At 47.3% G+C, this 6,711-nt stretch overlaps 1 pseudogene; it reads right to left on the bottom strand.

Annotated features, from left to right (window-relative positions):
* Positions 1-409: 409 nt before the first annotated feature.
* Positions 410-527, bottom strand: LOC124614267 (annotated as a pseudogene).
* Between the last annotated feature and the right edge of the window lie 6,184 nt (positions 528-6,711).

Below are 6,711 nucleotides of genomic sequence, written 5' to 3'. Positions count from 1 at the left end.
ATGACAGTCTGTGCGATGCGACATTCGCCATTTTGGTTTCGTGGCGGTTGACATTTTTGTATAATAACTTTAAGGATGCTTTTTCAAGGGAATGTCGCATTCAAGATTTATCACACACGTCACCGTTGGTAAGATTTCTGGTACTCAAATGACAATTAATGACGCATTGGCAGTAAAAGCCTTCGGGTTATAGTAATACCAATACTTAGTACTCCGTCTTCAGGCCACGAGTGGCCTACCGGGACCAACCGACCGCCGTGTCATCCTCAGGGGAGGATACGGACAGGAGGGGCGTGGGGTCAGCACACCGCTCTCCCAGTCGTTATGATGGTATTCTTGACCGAAGCCGCTACTATTCGGTCGAGTAGCTCCTCACTTGGCATCTCGAGGCTGAGTGCACCCCGAAAAATGGCAACAGCGCATGACAGCCTGGATGGTCACCCATCCAAGTGCCGACCACGCCCGACAGCGCTTAACTTCGGTGATCTCACGGGAACCGGTGTATCCACTGCGGCAAGGCCGTTGCCTATAGTAAGATCAATAATCATGTTAACTGTTTGACTTGCTCACCGTGGCAGTGTGGATAATGACGTCGAGTTACGGTACAGATTCGCGTTCACCTGTACGCTAACATTTTTTCTTCATCTTCATCTTTTGTAACAGATTCTGGGACAAACAGTAACACTGTTTGCATCCTTGTGCGAAGGTAACGTGCCGTATTTTGTGCTTTCCCTTTTTATTACGTGCGTATTAGAAAATTCGCAGTTTTGGTGATATACCGCATTAAACATTTCTCGAAAACGCGTCATTTTTTAGTACGGTTTGTTCTGCTGAAGTGACGTGAAATGTACGTTAGAGAGATATATGTGGAGGTAGTTCACTGAGCATTGGAATGAACTTATCATTGAATATATGTAGGTTCACCCTTTTTGCTGAATTCTTATTACAACTCAGGAGGAAATTTAAAATCAGAGCAGTAATTACTGGCCATCGTTGTAATCTTAGGAAAGACTAGCATTCTTAGCAACCGGAGACATTTACATTAGTCCAGAATGAGATTTTCAATCTGCAGCGGAGTGTGCGCTAATATGAAACTTCCTGGCAGATTAAAACTGTGTGCCGGACCGAGACTCGAACACGGGACTTTTGCCTTTCGCGGGCAAGTGCTCTACCACCTGAGCTACCCAAGCACAAGTCATGCCAGTACCTCGTCTCCTACCTTCCAAACGTTACAGAAGCTCTCCTGCGAAACTTGCAGAACTAGCACTTCTGAAAGAAAGGATATTGCGGAGACATGGCTTATCCGCAGCCCAGAGGATGTTTTCAGAATGATATTTTCACTCTGGAAACATCCTCCAGGCCGTGGCTAAGCCATGTCTCCGTAATATCCTTTCGTTCAGAAGCGCTAGTTCTGCAAGGTTCGCCGGAAAGCTTCTGTAAAGTTTGGCAGGTAGGAGACGAGGTACTGGCATGAGTCGTGTTTGGGTAGCTCAGGGTGTAGAGCACTTGCCTGTGAAAGGCAAAGGTCCCGAGTTCGAGTCTCGGTCCGGCACACAGTTTTAATCTGCCAGGAAGTTTCATATCAGCGCACACTCCGCTGCAGAGCGAAAATCTCATTCTGGAAACATCCCCCAGGCTGTGGCTAAGCGATGTCTCCGCAATATACTTTCTTTCAGGAGTGCTAGTTCTGCAAGGTTCGCAGGAGAGCTTCTGTAAAGTTTGGCAGGTAGGAGACGAGGTACTGGCAGAAGTAAAGCTGTGAGGACGGTGCGTGAGCCGTGCTTGGGTAGCTCAGATGGTAGAGCACTTGCCCGCGAAAGGCAAAGGTCCCGGGTTCGAGTCTCGTTCGGGCACACAGATTTAATCTGCCAGGAAGTTTCATTTACGTTAGCGATTGTTTCAGTATCACGCTCAGCTTACTCCAGATTCGCTCCTGGACACTTTTTTTCTATTTTTTTTTCACTAGCTGCTTATATTTTATGACCCACCGTCTAATTTCTTATGGTGGGTCGTATGTTGCCACTTAGCCGCTGTGACTGGGTCCGGGGTCCGGAGTGACTGAAAGTAACACCACCCCGGCTCCCGTCCCCACTCACACCGTTGCCCGTGTCCCGCCACGTGGAGGCGGACTCTATTTGTTTACATCCATTTGATATCTTTTTTTTGTGCAGCATTAGAAAAACTTATAACTAATACAAAATCAAGTGAGATATTAATAAACAAAACGAAATTAAATATTTAGAAAGAAGGAAGGAAGAGAATTGAATAGAGAAGGGATAGGTATAATATTGCCCGTCACCTGGTTGTGGGCGGCGGTCCGGGTCTTGGAATGACCCTCAAGATGCTGGCCGTCGCTCCTGGACAGGTACATGTCAGTTTGGCGCCACTTCTGGGCTCCGGAGCCGCGCTGGCCTGAAGCTGATGCCTAGTAGGAGGTGGCGTTGCTGCGCGAGTACCGAGCAGTGTCACCGGGGGTTCCCCCCGGGCCCGCCGCCCTCTGCGCCTGCGCATCGCAGCCCGCGCGCGCCCGGCGGGGCCCGGCTCCCGGCTCGCCGTCCCGAATCTCAGGCGCTTCGCCGCCGCTGCCGTCGCCGTCGCCGCCGCCGTCGGCCGGGCGCGTCACGGCGGCAATTCCGCCACTTAAGCCTGTTAGCAGCGCCTGCCCCCTCCAGCGCCGGCTCCTTGCGCACGCTGTTTACCGGCCGCGGGCTCCTTCCGTCAGGGGCAGCGGGACGGACGAGCAGTCCAGTTCTAGAGGGCGACACGTATCGTGGAAATACAGACTGACGAGGTAAAGCGTTTTGCCCGTCTCTCAAATAGCGGGTTGCTCCAACTTTTGGAATGCAATGCAGCAGCGTTTCTGTGTGCCGTGGGTTCGACAAGTTCTCGGTAGGTTTCCAGGGGTCTACGGATAGGCCGTAAATTACGGACTGGTGGTTTGTGAGCGCAAAGTGGGCTCCCGATACCGTCCCAGATGCGTTCCACCGGTTTCGGATCAGCCGAACTTGATGGCCGAGACTTCGGCATGACTATCGTGCTTCCAAAACCACTGTAGCTCGGTTGCTGCCTTGTGACACAGACAGCTATTCTGGGGGAAGACGTGAGCGCCCTCGGGGAAAATATTAAGCACGAAGGAATGCAGGAGCTCCTCAATAACGTTCACGTAGTCCACAGCTGCTACAGTGATGGTCCAAATGGCTCTGAGCACTATGGGACTTAACATCTGAGGTCATCAGTCCCCTAGAACTCAGTACTTAAACCTAACTAACCTAAGGACATCACACACAGCCATGCCCGAGGGAGGATTCGAACCTGCGACCGTAGCAGTCGCTCGGTTCCGGACTGAAGCGCCTAGAACCGCAAGGCCACCGCGGCCGGCCACAGTTATCGAAATGAAATGCACCCGCAATTTTGTTGCTGTATCATACCAACCTCCAACGATGTGAATGTGACACTGTCAACTTCATCTAAAAAGTCATGCCGGGGATATGCGTTTGCATTTACACGAATACTTTCGGACTATTTCTCACCGAGCGAGGTGGTGCAGTGGTTAGCACACTGGACTCACGTTCGGGAGGACGACAGTTCAAACCCGCGTCCGGCCGTCCTCGTTTAGGCTTACCGTGATTACCCTAAATCGCTTTAGAATAATGCTGGGATGGTTCCTTTGAAAGGGCACGGCCGACTTCCTTCCTAATCCTCGCTGTTTGGTCCCTTCCCCCAAATCAACCAACCAACCAACCAACCATTTCTCAACCGTTCCACTCCCGAACAGCGTGTAGGAAAACGAACCCTGAAATCTTCCCGTGCGATCTCTGATTTCCCTTGTTTTATTGCGACGATCACTTTTCCCTATGTAGGTAGGCGTCAACAAAATATTTTCACATTCGTAGGAGAAAGCTGGTGATTGAAATTTCCTGAGAAGACCTCTCCGCAGCGAAAAACGTCTTTGTTTTAATGACTGCCACCTCAACCTGTGTGTCATGTCTGTGGCACTCTCTCCCCTGTTTTGCGACAATACAAAACGAGCTGCCCTTCTATGAACTTTTTCAATGCCCTCCGTTAGCTTTATCTGGCAAGAACCACTAATCGACGAAACTGGAGATCTAATCTGTGGAGACAGTGTTCACGACTCCAGAGAGTACCACCATCGATAAGCCGCAGCAGCTGTATGAGCTATACTGAGGTCTGGCAGGGGCCGCAGCTGCCAGCCACGGGCATCACGTGTGTGGATAGCGATTGTTCGATGCCTCGCTAAATACCGCAGCACTGAGCTACGGCCAGTGCGCCGAAGCGTGTGCAGTCTCCAGCCACCGCCGAGTCTACAAGCTACAGTGTTCGTCCGTCGTCTCCGCGACTTAGGCTCCGTAAGCATCGTAGGTCAGCTCTGGACTCCACAAGGCATCACTCGAAGGCTCAGTGACAGGACTTTAATATTTTAGAGGATTTGTAATTATTGTGCTGGACATTACACAAGAAGAAGCAGCACTTAACCTGAGTATTTCTTCATATTTAATAACTGTCATTTTATTATTAATTTTTACTATAAAAAACAGTCTTGATCACAATTTATTTATTACGGTGACACTAAATCACTAGTGATTTACCACCAGAAGGAGCTTCTTACTCATTGGTCTGAAGATGACCACAGTAGTGGTCGAAACTGGTGACCGTAATAAATAAATTGTGATCAAGACTCTTTTCGATAGTAAATATTTGTAGCACTTTGATCACTGTTCACTCCCACGATGTATTAAAAATTAATTATTACTAATTGTTAGAAATATTTCTGATTGAAGATAACCTACGTCCTCCTCATGCATTCCCAACACAATCAAGCTATTGAGAACATTGTGATGAGGAGTAATGATTAACAAAATTTAGTACTTTCGACAAAAATTGAAGATTTCGATTGTTTTTTGAAAATATATCAATTGCTAAGTCTACCACATTCATCTCATATAATTATACTCCGTCTATTCGAAAATATTATACATAATAAATAATACTAGTTTCGTGAACAATTGAACCCGCGCATAATGAAGTCAGAATTTCGATTAGACAATTTCATTGAATATAAGTATTTCGTAGGTCTGAGAACAAGTCATAGAACAGCAATCTGTTTCAGACTGAGGTTATCTGTTATTGCGGTTGGTTGGATGACTCAGCATCTGTAAGCATTGTGCTTCTACGAAATGCTATACCCAGATAGCTGTTTAATCACTTGTGTGCTGTATTCCAGCATTGAATGAAATGGTGTCTTTGAAATCCAAAGGTAATAAGAACAAAATGCAAAGTGCGAAGAGAAGTTGCTGAGAGGGTTTTAGCCTGTCTCACCCCCCCCCCCCTCCTCCGGTTGTACATTGAGCAAGCAGTAAAGAAGATCAAGTAGAAATATACAAAAGGAATCAGAGTTCAGGGAACAGAAATGAAAACTTGGCAGCTTGCCGATAACGTTATAATTGAATGAGACTCGGCAGTGGACTTGCAAGAGCAGTTGAACGGAATGGACAGTTACTTGGAAACAAGTTATAAAACGAATATGAACGAAAGTAAAATAAAGGTAATGAAATTTAGTCCAACTAAAACAGGTGATGATGAGGGAATTGTATTAGGAAATGAGATACTAAAATAAGTAGACGAATAATGCTATTTGGGCAGCAAAATAACTAACGACAGCCGAAGTAGAGACCATATAAAATGCGGAATGGCGACAGCCTGAAAAGCATTTTTGAAAAAAGAGAACTTTCGGAATGAGATATTCGCTCTGCAGCGGAGTGTGCGCTGATGTCAAACTTCCTGGCGGATTAAAACCGTGTGCCGGACCGAGACACGAACTCGGAACCTTTGCCTTTCGCGGGCAAGTGCTCTACCAACTTAGCTACCCAAGCACGATTCACGCCCCGTCCTCACAGCTTTACTTCCGTCAGTACCTCGTCTCCTACTTTCCAAACGGCACACAGTTTTAATCCGCCAGGAAGTTTCAAAGAGAACTTTGTTTACATCTAATATATATTGAAGTGAGAGGAAGACTTTTCTGAAGATTTTTGTGTGAATTGTAGGCTTGCACTGCAGTGAAAAGTGAACGGTAACCAGTTTGGACAAGAAGAAAATAAAAGCTTTTGATATGTGGTGGAATAGAAGAATTGTGAAGATTAAAAGGGTGGACTGAGTTACTGATGGTGAGGTATCGAACAGAACTGAGGAAAAAAAGAAATTTATGGCAAAACTTGAGTAAAAAAAAAAGGGATCGGTGATAGGAAACATCCTGAGACGCCAATGACTAGTCAGTTCGCTAATGGAAGGAAATGAGGGGCGCGGAGGTAAGAATGGCAGTGTGAGACCGTGGCTTGAGTACAGGCTCTGAGCACTATGGGACATAACTTCTGAGGTCATCAGTCCCCTAGAACTTAGAACTGCTTAAACCTAACTAACTTAAGGACATCACACACAACCATGCCCTAGGCAGGATTCGAACCTGCGACCGTAGCGGTCGCGCGGCTCCAGACTGTAGCGCCGAGAACCGCTCGGCCACTCTGACCGGCGCTTGAGTACAGTATGCAGCTCCAAAAAAAGCAGGTTGCATTAGCTACGCCGTATTAAAGAGGCTTGCAAAGAGAAAGACAAGCGTGAAGAGCCGCGGCAAAGCAATGTTGGACTGAAGACCACGCCAATATGTTCAAATGTGTGTGGAATCTTATGGGACTTAAC

Source organism: Schistocerca americana, chromosome 4 (genome assembly GCF_021461395.2).
Source record: "Schistocerca americana isolate TAMUIC-IGC-003095 chromosome 4, iqSchAmer2.1, whole genome shotgun sequence".
Taxonomy (NCBI): domain Eukaryota; kingdom Metazoa; phylum Arthropoda; class Insecta; order Orthoptera; family Acrididae; genus Schistocerca; species Schistocerca americana.
The sequence above is the reverse complement of the archived record's forward strand: the minus strand, read 5'-3'. Positions and strand labels throughout refer to the sequence as shown.